We start from the raw sequence: 21,092 nt of genomic DNA, 5'->3' as shown, positions 1-21,092 counted from the left end.
TTACAATTTTGAACAAACTTAATATTGTACATATTCACATGTGTTACAACATTTGCTGTTACAATTGTGAACAAACTTAATATTGTACATGTTCACATGTGTTACAACATTTGCTGTCACAATTTTGAACAAACTTAATATTGTACATGTTCACATGTGTTACAACATTTGCTGTTACAATTGTGAACAAACTTAATATTGTACATGTTCACATGTGTTACAACATTTGCTGTTACAATTGTGAACAAACTTAATATTGTACATGTTCACATGTGTTACAACATTTGCTGTTACAATTTTGAACAAACTTAATATTGTACATGTTCACATGTGTTACAACATTTGCTGTTACAATTTTGAACAAACTTAATATTGTACATGTTCACATGTGTTACAACATTTGCTGTTACAATTTTGAACAAACTTAATATTGTACATGTTAACATGTGTTACAACATTTGCTGTTACAATTGTGAACAAACTTAATATTGTACATGTTCACATGTGTTACAACATTTGCTGTTACAATTGTGAACAAACTTAATATTGTACATGTTCACATGTGTTACAACATTTGCTGTTACAATTTTGAACAAACTTAATATTGTACATGTTCACATGTGTTACATTTGCTGTTACAATTGTGAACAAACTTAATATTGTACATGTTCACATGTGTTACAACATTTGCTGTTACAATTTTGAACAAACTTAATATTGTACATGTTCACATGTGTTACAACATTTGCTGTTACAATTTTGAACAAACTTAATATTGTACATGTTCACATGTGTTACAACATTTGCTGTTACAATTTTGAACAAACTTAATATTGTACATGTTCACATGTGTTACAACATTTGCTGTTACAATTGTGAACAAACTTAATATTGTACATGTTCACATGTGTTACAACATTTGCTGTTACAATTTTGAATAAACTTAATATTGTACATGTTCACATGTGTTACAACATTTGCTGTTACAATTTTGAACAAACTTAATATTGTACATGTTCACATGTGTTACAACATTTGCTGTTACAATTTTGAACAAACTTAATATTGTACATGTTCACATGTGTTACAACATTTGCTGTTACAATTTTGAACAAACTTAATATTGTACATGTTCACATGTGTTACAACATTTGCTGTTACAATTGTGAACAAACTTAATATTGTATGAGAATATAGTTTTTCATTAGCACAATTTGAAAATGAAGAGATCACATGAATTTAGTTTATGTACAAATAAGTAAGATATGCATTACAAGAAAATCATTTTGTTTACATTTTTTGTTTGAATGCAACATAATTGATATTATTTTAAAAGACACAAATTAAAAAGAATATGAACTGAATCCTGTATGTGCTTGCAGACGTTTCAACATATCGGATTTTCTTGTAAAAGATGAGCCACACACATCACAATGATAAGTCTTCTCTTTTTTGTTTTATTTTACTTCAGTCGAAGTTCTCAGAAATCAAGGGGCCCAAAACCAGGGGCTAACAGTTGAACTCTATATGAGATACATAGATATTCGAATGTTCCATTGAAGTTCTTTATCTCTCAAGCACTGAGTTAGTAAAGAAATTGAGAACATAATTTTCCTCTCCCCAATTAACCATTTTTATACGTTGTAGTATACCTTTTATGTTGGTCTCATGGTCTTACTGGATTCCAGGATAAGAATTTATCTAGTCTGGTGGAGTATCCAGCTTCGTGCTATTACTTAATGTAATATCACTTGGAGAAGGTGCACCGTTCCTCGGAAAAGGTGTGGGGTAGCCGTAGTGAGGAGATCTTATTTGGGCTGCAAATACTATGTGATTTTGAATATTTGGTCAGGGTTTACTTCTATGGAAAAGTATCCTCATGCCAGATTGTTCTGACAAACCCCTGTACAGAGAGACCTTAGACACTCGAGGACAGTGTCTAGTAGGCATTCAAGTTAAGTATGCATTAGCATATGTTGCCTCATATCAGATTTTCTTACAAAAGCTGAGCCACATAGTTCACAATGATATGGTTTCCTTCCAGTATGTGTTTGCATGTGTCGCCCCATATTTTCTTTTTTTGTAAAAGACGAACCACATACTTCACAAGAATATGGTTTCTCTCCCGTATGCGTTCGCATATGTTGTAACATATGATGTTTCATTGAAAATGAAGAGCCACATATTTCACAAGAATAAGGTTTCTCTCCAGTATGTATTCGCATGTGTTCCACCATATGTTGTTTGATTGTAAAGGAAGAACCACATACTTCACAAGAATATGGTTTCTCTCCAGTGTGTGTTAGCATATGTTGCAACAGATAGTCTTTCCTTGTGAAAGAAGAGTCACATAGTTCACATTGATGTGGTTTCTCTCCAGTATGGGTTTGTATGTGTCGTGACATATTTTCTTTCCTTGTAAAAGAAGAGCCACATACTTCACAAGAATATGGCTTCTCTCCTGTGTGTGTTCGCATATGTTGTAACATATTATGTTTCATCGAAAATGAGGCGCCACATATTTCGCAAGAATATGGTTTCTCTCCAGTATGTGTTCGCATATGTTGCAACATATGTTGTTTGATTGTAAAGGAAAAGCAACATATTTCACAAGAAAATGGTTTCTCTCCGGTATGCATTCGCATATGTTGCAACATATGGAATTTTCTTGTGAAAGAAGAGCCACATACTTCACAAGAATATGGTTTCTCTCCAGTATGTGTTCGCATATGTTGCAACATACTATATTTTCTTGTAAAAGACGAGCCGCATATTTCACAAGAATGTGGCTTCTGTCCAGTATGTATTTTCATATGTTTTAACATGCTTTTTTTCAGTGTAAAAAAAGAACCACATACTTTACAAGAATATGGTTTCTCTTCAGTATCAGATTCAGTGTTCATTTTTAAAAGCGAAATATTTCATTTATACACTACTATTTTAGTAAACCCTAATCAAGCTATAAATTGAGTTTTAACAATAAACAGTATGTATTTTTTGAATAGCTTGTATGCCTCATATTTTGTATTTATTAAATGGTGCATAACTGTATTAGCCATATGCACAAATGCAATGACTAATCATATAAACTTACAATTATGCACGCCATATGCACACGTGCAATGACTAATGATATAAACCATATGCACACGTGCAATGACTAATGATATGAACTTACAATTATGCACGTCATATGCACCCATAACTTCATTAATCATATGAAGTTGAAAAAGTATTCAAGCTAGGTTTCTATTGAATAAGAATACAAATAGAAGAAATACGTTCACAGTTGTTTTTCATGATATTTTCTGAAAATGTGATTTGATGAAAGAAAAAATTGTATAGTCCACATTTCTTATTTCTGGCTTTTAAATTTAATCCATTTGCATTTGTTTTCTTGCGTTGTTTACTGGATATTCTGCAAAATTAAAAACGATTAAAAGATAAATTTAAATAAAATATTAATTTTATACGTTTTTGCAAACAGAATTATTTTATGGCATTAAGTTATAGACACAGTCATTTATTAAATATAAATCAAAAATAAGTTTTAGTACAATGTGCTAAAAGCAAAAGCTAAGTTATCATGTTCAAGTTTATTAAGAAGTCATCAAATTCAATATTATTTAAAAATGGAATGAGGATATTTTTATAATACTTATCTATTAATTAAATGAATGAATTTCTGGTATATGTAATATTGAACTAAACTTCCACAAGACTTTCAACAAGATCACAATTTAATGTGTTTAATATTTACAGATATTATTTAGTTAATAAACGAAATAATTTCTAATATTTTAGAAGCACAAATACTTTACTGATGATCTTTAAAAAACTGTTATAATGATCTTAAATTTGCAATACATAAAACAATGTTTTAAATTTAATAACTAAATTTCCTTATTAGAATAATTCTTCAGATGGAAAATATTCAATAATAAAATTATACTTGTTTTTTTTTAAATAATAGAAATAACAAATTATATTTCATGTGTTGAAAGTTATTCCCAGTATGGCTGACTCAGATGACTGACATACAAAGTCTCGACTATAGCCAATTGTCATAGGCAGAGCCTACTCACCACTGCAGTAACGGACACAGGATCAACTGTACTCTACATAATATTTATGCAAACTGAATAAAAACGAGCAGTTGATTACAATAAATTCAAAATAATGATAATTGAATGAAGATTTGAAAACAATTACGGTTGCATGAAGATGTAAAGCAACCAAACTTTAAAAAGTAGATTGGTAATGCAAACTCCAGTCATTCTCTTCTTGTTTGAGATAGATGAGCTCATCTGTTAGTCATGCTTGATGAAGTGAGTCGAGTGTCTTATGTTTTTCCAACCGACAACGACATCTATAAACTGTTAATTTATGTATACAAATATCAACAGCCAATAGTGAATATACATGCAGAATATGAACACTCATAAAACTCATTAAAGAAACACAGATCTGTAAAATAGATATCCGTATATATACATATACATATATACACACACCCACATATATATATATATATACATATACACACACACACATATATATGTATATACATATACACACACACATATATATATATATATATAGCTTGCTATACAGCTAACATGGTTATATGCACTCAAGTAAACAACATAACAGTTGGTGCTGTTAGAAAACCCCTTTATATTATATATCATCTGTTTGAATCCCTTCCACTACATAACATTATTTTGCAGCAGTCTTTGCAATATCCTCAATATATTTGTTCCAATTTATGTTACCTATGACTCTAAAGCCAATGATTTTGAACGAGGAGGTCTCAGGTAGGGGGTCCTTTGCCATGACAATCGGTTATTGAGAAAGCTTCTGGTAAGTGCTAGATGAAAGAAGCTGAGTTATTGCAGCATCAAATATTACCATACATTTATAGTCATATTTTATGACAAACTGAAGGTCGTTTTCTAAACTTTATGCCTTTGCTTTAGTAAGTAGTTAAGCCGTTACACATGAGGATGGATAATTCATACTATTTGGATTATTCAGATTACTGTTTTCATTTTGAGAGGTAATGTCATAACGTCTTGATCAATATAACCTCTGACTTTCTTCAGGTGTTTCTGGAATCATTCTATCAGGCTCAAGAATCTGCATGGAATTTCGAATCGAAACCCTTATTAAATGAGGTAGGATGTTCTCGTTGCATCAGCAGACGTCAGAAGTAATTCTCAACTTTAAGACAACAGTAGTCCAAATATTGTAAAAGTAATACAAATAAAGTTTTAAATAAAAAAAACGTGCAAAGATTTGATTTATCATCGTTAAAATGTATTTATAACATTCATAGTTTTCATTTTCAAGACATTATTAAAATGTATTCATAATTCATAGTTTTCATTTTTAAGACATTGTTAAAATGTATTTATAATATTCATAGTTTTCATTTTTAAGACATTGTTAAAATGTATTTATAACATTTATAGTTTTTATTTTTAAGGCATTGTTAAAATGTGTTTATAACAATATTCATAGTTTTCATTTTTAAGACATTGTTAAAATGTATTTAAAATATTCATAGTTTTAATTTTTAAGACATTGTTAAAATGTATTTATAACATTCAGTTTTTATTTTTAAGACATTATTAAAATGTATTTACAACATTCATAGTTTTTATTTTTAAGGCATTGTTAAAATATATTTATAACATTTATAGTTTTTATTTGTAAGACATTGTTAAAATGTATTTACAACATAGTTTTCATTTTTAAGACATTGTTAAAATGTATTTATAACATTTATAGTTTTTATTTTTAAGACATTGTTAAAATGTATTTATAACACGCATAGTTTTCATTTTTTAGACATTGTTAAAATGTATTTATAACATTTATAGTTTTCATTTTTAAGACATTGTTAAAATGTATTTATAACAATATTCATAGTTTTCATTTTTTAGACATTGTTAAAATGTATTTATAACATTTATAGTTTTCATGTTTTAGACATTGTTAAAATGTATTCATAACATTCATAGTTTTCATCTTTTAGACGTTGTTAAAATGTATTTATAACATTTATAGTTTTCATTTTTAAGACATTGTTAAAATGTATTTTTAACATTTATAGTTTTTATTTTTAAGGCATTGTTAAAATGTGTTTATAACATTCATAGTTTCATTTTTAAGACATTGTTAAAATGTATTATAACATTACTAGTTTTCATTTTTAAGACAACGTTAAAATGTATTTATAAAATTCATAGTTTTCATTTTTAAGACCTTGTTTTAATGTAATCATAACATTCATAGTTTTCATTTTTAAGATATTGTTAAAATGTATTTATAACATTCATAGTTTTTATTTTAAGACATTGTTAAAATGTATTCATAACATTCACAGTTTTCATTTTAAAGACATTGTTAAAATGTATTTATAACATTCATAGTTTTTATTTTTAAGACATTGTTAAAATGTATTTATAACATTCGTAGTTTTCATTTTTAAGGCATTGTTAAAATGTATTTATAACATTCATAGTTTTTATTTTTAAGACACTGTAAAAATTTATTTATAACATTCATAGTTTTCATTTTTAAGACATTGTTAAAATGTATTTATAACATTTATGGTTTTCATTTTTAAGACATTGCTAAACTGTATTTATAACATTCATAGTTTTCATTGTTAAGACATTGTTAAAATGTATTTATAACATTTATAGTTTTTATTTTTAACACATTGTTAAAATGCATGTATAACAATATTCATAGTGTTCATTTTTAAGACTACTAAGTTCAATTTCATCATTCAGTATGAACGCAAAATAATAAAATAAAAAGCGAAATAATTTGATGTCACGATTATATTCTTGTGTTGCCAAAAACAATTATTTTGCATAGAGGAATCCGTGGATTTCATCAAATTCAAATTAATCACTACTTGTACTTATATATATATATATATATATATATATATATATATATATATATATATATAAGTACAAGTAGCAAATAGAACATGTTTAAACACACTGAAAAAGAGTTAAAAATCTATTTAATTTTAATTAAGGTAATTTTTCTTAATCTTGCCTCGACAGTCGAGTTGTAAATTTCTTCCATTCCTATTTTTACGCACATTTTATCTTTTTTTTAATAATATTCCCTTTTCCTTGTACCTATTTGTGAATTATTCCACGAATTTCTGCCTTTTGGATTACTTTGAACCATCTTCCAATTACACGATTCCCTTGGATTTTACTTGTGCGAATAGAAATTTAACTAACTTTCTTGGATTCTGCATCTTTGAATTTTACCGTCATTGGATATTTTACCCTTCACCAGACTATCCATTCAGGTGAAATCACTTTTTTATTCACCCTATTCCCTCTGCTTTACTTTTTGTTATCAAGTAAGATCTGTTACTTGTAGTGTCATCAAATACTTTTGCAAGCAAAATCCGATCTCTCATTTTGCTAAATCGTAATCCTAATGAGAAGGAAAGTATTTCTTCGAAACTCTGCGGATTAAAAACTATCCACTTATTTAGTGTTTCTTTTTAAAAATTAAACATGTTTTTAACTCTTTTTCAAAGTGTTTTTTAACATGTTTTATTAACTACTTGTTCTTATTATAAGGTCTATCTCCTATTTGGTTTTATCGAGCTTTTACATCTGGTTGAGATTATTTTATAAATATTAATTCTTTAATATTCATAATTTACTTTAGTTTTGCCATCTTGGATCATTTTGATAAACTTAACTGTAATTCTTATTTTATATATATATATATAAGTCATTAATATATATGCTAACAAGGGTATTCTATAGATATATCAGTCATTAATATATATGTTTTAAAGGGCATGCTACATATATATATATATATATATATATATATATATATATATATATATATATATATATATTAGTCAGTAAGATATATGTTAAAAAGAGTATGCAAATGAACTGATTTTTGGGGAGTCCGATTTTCTAATTTGTCCACCAGTTCTACTTGCATGTGCAATGATTACGTGCAATCTTTACGGGTTATGTGGCAAATTTCAGCTCTGAACTAATTGTGGTTTCTATTTTACAGGTGTTTGAACTGAGTCTGGTATGAAATGGAGCCTGTTGAATGTCAAGCAGTGATCCAGTTTTTGTATTTGAAAGGATGCACACTACAGGAGACTTTTGATGAAATGAACGAAACTTATGGTGATAATGCCCCATCATATGACCTTGTAAAACACTGGCATCGTGAAGTCAAACATAGCCGGAAGTCTATGGAAACAGCTCCCAGACCTAGTCGCCCCCCTTCTGCCATCTGTCCGTCAAGTTGTGGCTGCCATTTTGGAAGACCGGCGCATTACTATTCGCCAAATAGCTCAAGATGTCAAGATTAGTACAGGGGCTGTGGAAACTATCATTCATGACCAATTGCATATGCATAAAGTGTCTGCCAGATGGATTCCCAGGTTGCTCACCCCATTCCAGAAGCAAGAACGCGTCGAGTGCTCGAGGATAAACTTGGAGATGTGCCAAGAAGATGAGTCAAAGTTTTTCAAAAGTGATTACACAGGATGAAACCTGGGTCCATCATTATGATCCAGAGACCAAAGTTCAGTCAATGCAGTGGAAGCACTTGGACTTACCACCTCCAAACAAGGCAAGGGTGCAGCCCTCTGCTGGCAAGGTCATGCTCATAGTCTTCTGGGACCAGGACGGAGTAGTGATGACAGATTTCCTGGCAAAGGGTACCACAATTACAGGAGCCTATTATGCTTCATTTTTGAGGAAATTAAGAGAAGCTATCAAAATCAAGAGGCGGGGCAAGATCAGCAAAGGTACCCTCCTCCTGAAGGACAATGCTCCTGTCCACAACTCGTATGTCACCAGATCAGAAGCACAGGCGTTTGGTTATGAAATTCTCCCCCTTGCACCCTCTGACTTTCACCTTTTCCCAGACATGAAGTTGTTTTTGAAAGGAAAGTGTTTCCCAGATGATGCAGCCTTGATTTCTGAAGTCTCATCGTGATTGGAGGACCAACCTGAGATGTTCTACAAAGCTGCATCAAGCGATGGGAGAAATGCATAACTCTGGGTGGTTACTATGTAGAGAAAGACTAATAACTGTGCCAAGTTTCATTGCTCTACTGCTATGGGAAATGGGTCAGGGGCATTACTTATTGCACGCCCCTTGTAGTTTCTTTACAAGCCCAATCAGATCTGTTTTCTGCTCGGCTAGACACAGCTATCCCACTAATGACTATGGGTCTTTGAACAATTTGTGGTTAGGAAGTCATAGTTTGTCTTATATTTTATTCATTGTGTCTGCTAAAAATTTTGGTTGCATTTGAAAGATAAAAAATGTATTTTTACACGTAAAAATATGATAATGAAAAATATTATCATGGCGATTAAAAACACCAAAAACTCAGGAGAATAAATTGACATAAATTTATTGTAAAAATTCCTTGAAAAATTAGTATTATTCTTCTGTAATTATTTATAAGATAATAAGTAAATTAATGTCTTAAGACAATAAATTATATACATATTTACTTTTTAGTAAAAATTGCATAATTATCCAAAATTATTGAGAGATGAGTAAACAGCGGTCTTCAGTCAATTAGCAATATATAAACTATCGATAATATTTTGTTTTATTATTAATGTTGTTATAAGAACAAAAGTGTAACAGATTAAAAAAATTGAAAATGATATTTTAATTCCTTTATTTAAATACTACTATACTTTGTACTAAAAATAAAATACTTATTTAATTAGAATATGTTTTGATTTGCACAATTAAGATTTTGTTTTGCTCTTGAATTCAATTGGGTATTCGTTTTAGATTCAGTAATAATTTGAAATTATTGATGACGTCTATTGACCAATATTTTTACTTATAATTTCAAATAAAACTTCTCTAAAATTTTGTTCAAAACTTTTACAATGAAACTGTGTCAACTTTTTATTCTCTGAGTGATGGAAGTGAGTGATGGAAAAATCCCGTCTCTCCATGGCAGTACTCTTCATCCATGTTTAATTATCAACATTTACAGTGTTTTTCATAAAATACAAAAATAAATTAATCTGTTTTAAGTACTGAAAGAAATAACTTCAATAAAAAAGTTTGTTTTCATAAAATGATACATTTTAAACAAGATTTGAAAGCAAATTATCTTTTGTAATCATTTATTTTCTTACTCATGTTCACCTTAGACAAGACGTATTGCACGCAAGGAGGGAATTCCAAAGTCTCACAAGCTGAGGGAAGAAACTATTAAAGTAGTAGGCAACCAATTTGAATGAAATTTAAACAAAAACTAAATTTTTAGTTTGAAGTACAAAAAAGTGGATAAATTTATTTATTTTTTATCAATATATAAAGCATCATAGATGTTAACAAAATTTTTTAATATATTTCAGGAACATTACAAAAAAAAGAAAACCCTGAAATCTGTGTTAATGAAATTAATATAACTCCCACCCCGACCCCAAAAAATGTCTTGAACTACTGATATTATCATTGAATTAAGTATTGTTTATTCAATATTTACACAAAAATATATTTTGTGACTTTAATAGTAACAGTTTCCAGGATTTTTTTAATGTAATACTATAATATCCTTTTTGTAGAAATGAATGTGTAAACATAAGCATATTTTTTAAATATATATAATCTTGAAAATGAAAATACATAAAAAAAAATTGATATCGCATCCAAGGTCACTAAGAAAAAATAATGTGAAAAATTCAATTTCTCCAAAAAAGGAATTGATGAACGCACAGTCAAGAAAAGGAAGCAATTTGCACCTACCTTAGGTTGCAGAAGAATTGCGCGCTTCTGCGGTATGAAGTCGTATGTACAGAATGATTCCCCAATGTTGAAGAACACAATTGGTTTCAAAGAAAAAAAAAATCTGAAGGAGTGAGATTTCTTTTCCATTTTTGCCACAAACAAGGAATAATGCCACTCTGATGTAAGGACCTACTATCAGGAATATAAGTTGCATGGATAGTATGAAGGGAGTTGAGCAGCAAGATGTTTGTTCACATTACATTTGAACTTCTGCATGTAAGTACAGTTGGGAAAGCAGGAACTTAGAAGGGAGTTCCAAAGTTTAGCTGTTCTGGGGAAGAAACTATTAAAGTAGAAGGTGTTTGTACATCTAGGGATCTGTACTGTGTAGGGGTGAGACTGCGGCTTGTCAGGTTTGTCGGGAGTGTATTCATCAAGGGGGTACCAAGGGCTTGTAGTTTGTCAGAGCACCCACCATTAAAATACTTGTAAAACAGGCAGAGGAATGCAACATTCGTTGATGGGACAGATGTTGAAGCCTAGATTACAGTTGAGGACCTATCAGGTGGGCAACTCTTTTTTGCACCCTGTCTAGGAGCAAGAGACTCTTAGCAGATGCACCAGCCCAAATATGACAACAATACGCCATACATGGGTGAATGGTGGCCTTGTAGATGTACAGAATTACCTCCTCTTTATAATTAAAGGGTCATGTGATTAACCTTCACGTGATCTGCATGAAATCTTTAAAACTGCTGCTAAGGCAACAATACTTTTTTTTTTGTTAGTAAGCTAGGTTAGTGCACACAGATCTCCCTCTCTTGTGAGCAATCATTAATCGTTTTTCTTCACAATAATTTTAAAAAATGCTTGGAATTATACTGACGATTATTTTGAAGAAGCATAGGTGGACAGAATGACGAAAATGTAAAAATTAAAATGTTATAACTTTTATTATCAAAATAATGATTTTATTTCAAATTTGAATTCTATTTAAGCATAATAATGAATTGCTTTAGCTTATGTTAGAATGAATAATAAAATTTACAATAAATCGAGTAATATAATATTGCTAAAGTTGACTATTTGAAGATTTTACAAACATTTTTTTTCAAAATCTAAGGAAAAACATTGGTAAACAGACGTCATCAATAATTTTTTACCAAGTAAAATATGAAACGTTTTTATAGAAAAATAAAGAAATTTTTACTTGTCTATATTAAAAAATATTCTAATTAAAGAAGCATTTCCTGTTTTATTAGAACAAAAGCAAATCAATTAAATGAAATTTTTACACTTCTTGTGATCCATACTTTGCTGCAAATCAGCGCTATTTACAAATGATTACTGGCGTTTTATTCATTTATTTTTTTCAATGAACCCATTTTTTTTTTCAATGAACCCATTTTGTTTATTACATTTTCACCCCAAACAAGTCACATGGCCACTTTGGTGTAAGGGGCTACTATCAGGGACATAAGCTAGTGGGATACTCTGTAGGGAGTTGGGCAGCAAGAGTTCGGTTCACATTACACTTGAACTTTTGCATGTCAGTACAGGTGGGGAAGCAAGGACCTGGAATGGAATTCCAAAGTCTAGTAGTTCTGGGGAAGAAACTACTGGAGTAGAAAGCTCTCTTACATCTAGGGATCTCTACTGTGAAGGGGTGGGATTTAGCTGCTTGTCGGGTTTGTCGAGGGTGTTTATGTCGTGGTGGCACAAGTGCTTGCGGTTCGTCAGAGAATTTTCAATTTTTTTTTATTTTCAATGAACCCATTTTTTTTTTGTCTGTTTATTATGGAATTTTTAGTTTAAAAAGGTATTGCACTTATGTTACCGTGCTATTAAGAAAAAAAAGTATTTTCACTTTACATTCATGTTTTATCATATCTTTTTTTTTCTTATGAAATTATTCGGTGAAAATACGGAATAATTACAAAACACCCTCTTCCCCCATGTTAAAAATGGCTTATTAATTGAACAAGGAAACTTAAGTGCATAAGATATGTACATTTGGGCTTGCTGTCAAAAAACAAATATATAATAAATAGATGTTATCAAAGGCAAAGTAAGATATTTTTCTACCTAATTGGTTAATTTTTTAGTGTTTTTATTTAATGTAAAATGTTCATTCGGTAAAAAAATTATAGTGTTTATTGATATATTTAAAAAAAAAAATAAATGGCGAAAAGGTCTCTATTGAATACGTTAAGTTTGGGAAAATTAGTTAAAACTAAAAAAATATATAAAATACTGTTAGAAACTCACTCAATCTATATCAGACTAACAGTCACGATAACATATACTGAGTGAGTTTCTTACAGCATTTTGTACACTTTTTTTTGTCTGAAATCATTTTCCCAAACATAACGTATTCAATAGAGATCTCGCCGCCATTTGTCCTTTTTTAAATATATCGATGAACACTGAATTATTTTCGAACCAAATAAACATTTTACATTACATAAAAACACTAAAAACGTATCAAGTTAGATAGAAAAGTAATTTACCTTGCCTTTGATAACATTTATTTGTTGTGTATTTGTTTTTAGACAACTTTTTTCGAATCTATATGTATAGTAAAACAAACCCAATATTTATATGTAAACTAAAAATACCACAAGACTCATTTAAGAAGAATAATGGTCTGCTTTCTTCGGCCATTTTTTCCATACCTATCTATAATATTACCAGTCTTCGTTTATATGCAGACATTTCTATTTCAAAACCGAACCGAAACATAATAGATTCGACGCGCCCCGTAGGAAAAAAGAATTCCAAAATGCAATCAATTTCGAATGATACTTACTTTTTGTTTATCAATCTGCCTTCAATAAATAAATAATTATAAGATTTGTTAATTAAAACGAGACGAGTTTGACGAATGGAGATCGATATTTCAGATGACGACCGGAAAAGCAAGTTCGCAGAAAATTAAAATAATTATTTTTATTTATTGTAATTTCAAGTTCCGTTTCTTTTTTATTTTTATTATTAGTTTATCCAAAAAATATTTTTCATTATTAAACATGTATAAATATTTTTTAACAATAACAAGAAAGCAAAAAGCACCTAATTTTTTAATGTAAAAAAAATCCAACCTCTTCTTAATATGAGTGATGAAAAAAAATAAAGATTTGCTGTGAGTTTGTATCAGAAAACAATTTATCTGATTCATCCAAAAGTCAAACTGAACGAAAAGAACAACCATTCAAGAAGGTAACTATTGCATCAATTAATGGTAAATATTGTTTTTAATGTTAAAAAAAAAAGTCAGTGAATGATAATTTATATATATAAAAAATTAATGGGTTTGTATTACTGTACACATAGATTCGAAAAAGTTGTCAAAAAACAAATATATAACAAATAAATGTTATCAAAGGCAAGATAAGTTACTTTTCTACCGAACTGGATATAATTTTCGTGTTTTTATTCAATTTAACATGTTTATTCAGCTCGAAAAGCATACAGTGTTTACCGATGTATTGGAAAATTCAAGATGGCGGCCGATTCTCTCTTTAACACGGTAAGTTTGGAAAAAGGTGTAATAAATTAAAAAAAAAACGGTTTAAATACTGTTAAAAACTCGCTCAATATATGTTACCGTGACATAGGTTGACATATATTCGGCGGGTTTTTAATAGTATTTTGTATAGTTTTTTATTTATAACACCTTTTTCCAAACCTACGGTGTTAAAGAGGGTGTGAGACGCCATCTTGAATTTTCGAATACATCGGTAAACACTATGTTTTTCGAGCTGAATAAATATGTTAAATTGAATAAAAACACAAAAAATATATCCAGTTAGGTAGAAAAGTAACTTATCTTGCCTTTGATAACATTTATTTGTTATATATTTGTTTTTTGACAACTTTTTCGAATCTATGTGTACAGTAATACAAACCCAAATCAATTGTGTTTGAAAAGCCAATGTGGACAACATGTGAATAGAAATGAAATGTAAAAAACAATGAAATTAATGCGTTTTTTTTTTGGGGGGGGGGTACATCAGGAAGGTAACAATGGAGCAAAACGGAAGAGTAGGTGACTCGAACCAGTGTCAGGTGAAAATCTCGCTTAGATACCAAACTGGACTTCCTGTGTTAGTTTAAAATAAATAAAATGTTGTTTAACTCTTTATTATTATTTTGTAATACAATACACGGTTGTTTTAATAGTCTAAATCTGTTCTTAATATTATAAAAATATATTACTTTATTAAATATGTGTTTATTTCTTTATATTTTTGTGTACAATCTTTTTTTTTGTATTATTATTATTATTATTATTATTATTATTAAAATATATTTTTGAAAAAAAAAAACAACTTTAGCAAACATAATACTCGAGGAGTGTACAATATTGCCGAAAACTTATGTTTTCTAATGTTTCTGCCATTTTCTTTGTTTTCCTGTCGTGCCTGTTTGTGGTGTCATCAGCATATATACACATCTCTGAGGCAATTTTGTCGGGGAGGTCATTTATGAATATTAGGAACAACAGAGGCCCAAGGATAGACACTTGAGGCACTCCCGCATTTATATCATATTGTTTAGATGTACGACCGTCAATGACAACCTGGATTTTTCTCTTATCTTTGAAGGATTTAATTATGTTTAGTATTCTACCAGTGATACCGTATGATCTAATTTTCCTGAGGAGACCCTCATGCCACACCCTGTCAAAAGCCTTAGATATATCTAGAGCTACCGCTCTGCCCTTCCCGGCGTTGTCCAGTGAGAGGTATATACATTCAGAGATTACAGCGAGGATGTCTGCTGCAGAATGGGCTTGTCTAAATCCATATTGTTGGTCAGTCAGAAGTTTAGCATCTGTATGGTTAATTAAGGTCTCAAATATTTTGGCACAAAGTGGGAGGAGTCTAATGGGGCTATAATTTAATGGGTCCATTCTTTCGCCAGAATTCTTGAATACTGGTACAATAGAAGCAGTTTTCCAACAGCCCGGAAAGCAAGATTCATTAAGGCATTTGTTGTAGAGTTTGGAGAGAACTGGAGCTACTTCAGCTGAGCACTTTTTTAATAGCACAGATGGGATGAGATTGGGTCCACATGCTTTTGAAGTGTCAAGGTTTTTTATGATAGCATGCACCTGAGCAGCGGTGATTTTCAGATCGTCTAGCGTGGCATCTGTCCGCATAGGAAAGTCAGGCAGGGGGTGGTTGAGAGGGTCAAGTATGGAGTTTGAGGCAAGCTGACACGCAAGCATGTTAGCCTTGTCGGTTGCTAAGCAAACAACCTCGTGATTGTTGGTTAGTGGGGGAATTGTTGATTGCCCATTATTTACTACACTGTTGTAGATTTTCCAGAAGTCACTAGTTCCTAATTTCTGTGCTTCGATGCGTTTTTTAGTGGTTTCAGTGAATTCTCTCTTAGCTGTCGCTATTTCTTTCTTAATGTTACTTCTAGCTTCTATATACTTCTTTCTGTTTGAACTGAACTTATGTCGGTTAAGTCTGCGGTATGCGTGCTGCCTTTGAGCAATGGCAGATGCGCAAGTCGAAGTAAACCATTGAGGAGAGTGGGGCTTGCTATAAAATTTCTGCATGGGGACGTGCTTCAATTGCAGTTTTGAACCATTCAGTGGTCTCATTTGCACACTGTTCAGTAGGAAGAGAAAAATATTTTTCCCATAGGGTATCTCTGATAAAATCTCTGATAGCTTCCCAGTCAGCCTTTTTATAATATCTCGTTGTTTTGAGCACTGGCTCTTCAGTTTTGGGTTTAGAGTTTAGGGCGATCTCAACCATTGTCACTGCATGATCAACGTTTACAAGTGGGCTCTTATACAATCATCGGGAACTGTGGTCAAAAACAGATCTAGAAGTGATGCGTGTTGTTCTTGCTGATCAGGGAAACGGGTTGGAAACGTAACCATTTGTGATAGGGAATGAGATATAGAGAAGTTATGTGTTGTGCTGCCTGCTGTGTCTGTAAGTAGAGAATTCCAACCTGTTTTTGTGGTGGACATTAAAGTCACCAAATACATGTACTTGTGCACTAGTGTCGAGGGAGAGTGCTGTATCTATGCTGTCAAAGACTTTGTTTATTATAGTGCAGTTCTGGGTCGAGGGAAAGCAGTAGAGAAAATAAAAGTAGCTAATGTTGTGTTGCATGTTAAGTCTAAAGCACATAAAGGCTTGGTCGTCCGATCCTAGGTTTGTTTCTCTAGTCAAGGGAAGGGTATTACGAATGTAAACTCCAAGTCCGTGCATATGTCTGCCAGAGTCCTTATAGCAGAGTGGGAGATATGCAGTCATGTTAAAGAAGTAGTTAGAGGGGATGGAGGAGTGTAGGTTAATCTCACTTAGTGCTAAGATATTTGGGGTATTTGTTAGGAGAAATGCTTCTACATCAGCTAAATTAGTTCTAAGCCCACGGATATTCGTAAATGCAAGCCTCAAGGGAGGAGGCAAGTTCGATTTCTTTGACCCTACGCCTTGTTTAAGCTTATTTTTAGATTGTACTATCATCATATTTTTAAAGAGTTTCAGTTTAGGTAAGGGGGAGCTGAACATGAGGTTATGCAGAGTATCACACATGCAACACAAGTTGACCAACAACTGACCTTTCTTCAACTAGGACTGTGGCCTCAGGAAAGCCCACTGTGGATGAGTGCAGGGTCCCTTTCCATGCGTGACATGGCACTACAAACATCCCAATATTATACAACTGTTGATGGAGCAGCTGCTCTAAGCGCTACTAAAGAGTTAGGGTACCTGTACTAACAGTCGGAAACAGCAGCCAAGAACTGTCAATCTGGTACCCTCAACCCATCAGAAGAAGGTCAACCCAATCTAATTGCACAGGCATATGTGGTACTCAAGCACTCCCAAGTGCCCAGTTTTGAGGGGTGGGATGTGTCAGGAGTGGGGAAAACGGCGTTCATTGCCCTAGAAACAAAAAAAAAATCCACCACTGTGTGTTTCTGTCGAATCACTGTAATATCGTCTCTGTCCCTGACTAATAAGCGAAGAAGGAGTATGGAAGCCGGGCGATAGACAGAACGTATCTACTCCTTAAGCAGTTTAGGTTTGCAAACTGGTAATTTATTTGAGTCACCAGCTCTAGGAAGGTTGTCATCCAAGACTGAAGAGGCCTCCCTCTCCTTTGGCTTAGTTTCAGAGTTTTCCTTCTCCTAGACGGATGATCTTGGAAGATCTACTGGGTTCGTCAGCACTGAGAGGGTTTGCTCCGCACCTGGGTCCTAATCCAGGTATTTCTACGACCCTGCGTGGTTAGTTAGTTTTACTGGGTTAGTTTGTAGAGGTTATATATCTGCTGAATAGTTACACTCCTCAAAGTGATTAAAGGACATTGCTATTTCACTGTTACTGGATAAAGGGGGTAAGTAAAGCTCATGCAGTATAAGCAACTAAGTTTGTAAGCAGGCTTGTAAGGAGTTAATGTGGTTTGAGGCTTTTCCTTTATTTTATTTTATTTATATGTTAGCTTAGGTATAGGATAATGTCACAGTAGGAGTGAGTATTAAAAACTATACACAAAAAGAATTAAGCATAATAGTTAAAGAAAATGAATCATCTAACAAGAAGCCATAAAAATCAATAATTGATTAATGGACGCTTGTTTTTCAAAGAAATATGCAAATTAGTCATAATAGAAATAATTAGTAAAAATTCATAACATCGCTCGCATATTCATCACTGCCTATATAAATTTGTTTTTAATAATTTTTAAATAAAGAATAAGCTTTCAATCTCAATTTCCGAGCAAGAAAAGTCTCAATCGAGGGAAACAGGTGCAGCCCACATCACATTGTGTTTGTTGTTGTTGATCTGCAGGCCACAGCTCTCTCTATGGTTTATGTAGGCACTCCTCTGCAAATAGAGAATTTCTGCAAATTAACTCAACTTGGCCGTCCAGTCTAGTAGAAATACAGATTCCTTTGCAGAAGTAAAAAGAAAATTATTTTTTAAACTTCAGTCGTTGGTTTTCTTTTTTTATAAAAATAATTTTAACAGAAACTATAAAACTACAAAGTTCTAATAAAATAAGGCTGTACAAGATAAAATTATAGGTACTTGAAATTAATCACTTCAGAGTCTACAGTTCAACAGGATTCATATCATTTGTGACCAAGAGTGCTTTCACCTGGAGTATAATTATCCATAATTCAAGATTCAATGTGCATATATCATAACAGGCTCCTTCAATCTTGGACAGATTAAGGATACCTACAAAGTGTCGCCTGCACATGAAATTTTTGTGGCAGGAGGCGCGCAATCTCCAACCACACCTCTCCTGAAACGACATTGTTAAATACCAGTGGCAAGAGAAATACAGGACGACTGGAAACAAATGCCGAGATAAACGGAGAGCACAAACAGCGCCTAGAATTCCCAAATGGTCACCCATCTGATACTAACTAGGCTCAACATTGCTTAACTTCGGTGATCTGACAAGAACCGATGTGTCAACGTGATTATGCCGTATGTCATAAACATCGCCACAATTACATGAACATAATTTGTTCCTTCCTTTTTTCTATATATTACAAACAGTCGGCAGAGGTGGATGCTGGGGTGGAAAAGGAAGCCTATGCTGCAGTAATCTTGTCAGCAGTGGATTCTTTACTTTCGCACGCAAACTATTCTCTATTTTGTTTAGGCAGAAATACGATATGTAGTGAAAATGTTTTATAGCCTGCGAGTGAGAGATATGAACAGCAGTTTAGTATTATGTAATTTTTTTTTTTTTTTTTTTTTTACACAGTGATCACCATTTATCAAGGCCCGGAAGCCACTCAGGGATAAGGGTTATTGCAAGTACATTAAGTTAGTGAGGAGATTTGCTGAAGTGTTTACTTAAGGGGGCGGTTCATTAGGAATTTGTTAACATTGGACTTGAAGACATTCAAGTTGTAGTCCGGAGGGAAGCAGGCAGACAGAACAGAGTTCCACAGGCGTGCAGTTCTAAGAAAGAAGCTTTGTTCATGGAATCCGCGTTTTGATTTAGGCACAGATATAGAGTGGGGGAAATTTTTCACAGTGGATTCAGCTAGACAGGTGTTTTTCGTGAAAGATTGGCGAGGGGGGACCAGAGATTGGAGTTCAGACGAGCATCTGCCATGGAAATAACGATAAAACAAGGACAGGCTCGCAACGTTCTCTTCTGTGGGAGAGAGGTTGCAGGGTAGAGAAAAGGGCATCCCCCACTAAGCCACGAAGTCTATTTTGTACTCTGTCAAGGCAGGATAGGCTGTTTTTAGCAGCTCCTGCCCAGATATGGCAACAGTATTCCATCCTTGGACGTACTTGGCTTTTATATAGATAGAGAATTGCATCAGTAATGAGATATCTTCTGGAGCAGTAGAAGGATCCCACCATCTTTCCAGCGACCTTGGCAACAGACTTGATGTACGTGTTCCATTTCAGATCAGGAGTAAAGGTCAAACCCAGAAGCTTGTCAAAACACGGAGCCTCACCCAGACGAGAGCCATCCATCACAATTGATGCCAGCTGGGGATCAGAGCGTTGATGATGTAAGGATAGAAGTTTTGTTTTGGATGCATTAAAGGTAACCAGCCACATCTTCCCCCACTGAACCACGCGCTCGAGATCAGAGGAGAGAGAATCAGAGAGAACTTTGTCATTTACAGCATTTGATGTGTTGCCGTAGATGGTTGTGTCATCAGCATAGATGTCAACGAATAATTTAAGTATGTGTTTAGGGAGGTCATTGATGTAGATCAGGAAGAGAGTTGGGCCCAGGATTGACCCCTGAGGGACTCCAGCATTTATATTGCAGGCCTCCGATTTTTGTCCATCTACTACTACTCTTATGAACCTATCAGAGAGAAATGATTTAATGATTGAGAAAACATTTCCAGTTATACCGTAGCTGGAAATCTTGTGAAGTAGACCCTTATGCCATACCTTGTCGAAGGCCTTTGATATGTCAAGAGCAATTGCCCTAGAAAGGAAGCCTTTGTCAAGAGATTCACTTATCCTGTGGGATATAACCGTCAGCATATCTGCGGTAGATCTTGCAGAGCGGAAACCATATTGTGTGTCACTAAGAAGGTTATTCCTGCTGAGGTGGTTGACTATTTCTCTATTTAATATGGATTCCAGCAACTTACTCATAACACACAGGAGACTCATAGGTCTGTACTGAGAGGGAGATGACTTATCACCTGAATTCTTAAATACAGGGCAAACCGATGAGGTCTTCCAGGGGGTCGGAAAGCACTTCTCCTTAAGGCAGCGCTTAAATAGTTTCGTAAGTATGGGAGCAAGTTCTGGTTGAAGCTT

The 21,092-nt window shown here is 32.7% G+C and overlaps 1 protein-coding gene, 1 long non-coding RNA gene and 1 pseudogene across 3 annotated transcripts in view; 1 reads left to right on the top strand and 2 right to left on the bottom strand.

Moving 5' to 3' along the window:
- Positions 1–1,229: 1,229 nt before the first annotated feature.
- LOC145271295 (uncharacterized) lies at positions 1,230–13,714 on the bottom strand. The gene is made up of 2 exons (XR_013865809.1): positions 13,604–13,714; positions 1,230–3,418 (listed from the first exon to the last, which is right to left on the bottom strand). It is a non-coding gene; the product is annotated as an uncharacterized LOC145271295 (long non-coding RNA).
- The window catches only part of LOC145271292 (uncharacterized), a 27,852-nt gene continuing 19,843 nt past the window's right edge, over positions 13,084–21,092 (top strand). The window contains exon 1 of one of the 2 annotated variants that reach the window (XM_080126845.1): positions 13,084–14,013. The gene's annotated coding sequence lies outside the window, so the exon portion shown is untranslated. Of the gene's footprint in view, positions 14,036–21,092 lie in introns of both variants that reach the window. The other variant, XM_080126844.1, reaches the window with a different exon arrangement.
- On the bottom strand, positions 19,158–19,274 carry LOC145272038 (5S ribosomal RNA; annotated as a pseudogene).

The sequence above is a fragment of the Euprymna scolopes genome, chromosome 46 (assembly GCF_053919585.1).
Source record: "Euprymna scolopes isolate OS-2025 chromosome 46, ASM5391958v1, whole genome shotgun sequence".
NCBI lineage: Eukaryota > Metazoa > Mollusca > Cephalopoda > Sepiida > Sepiolidae > Euprymna > Euprymna scolopes.
Note: the sequence above shows the minus strand (reverse complement) of the source record. Positions and strands in the feature narration are given on the sequence as shown.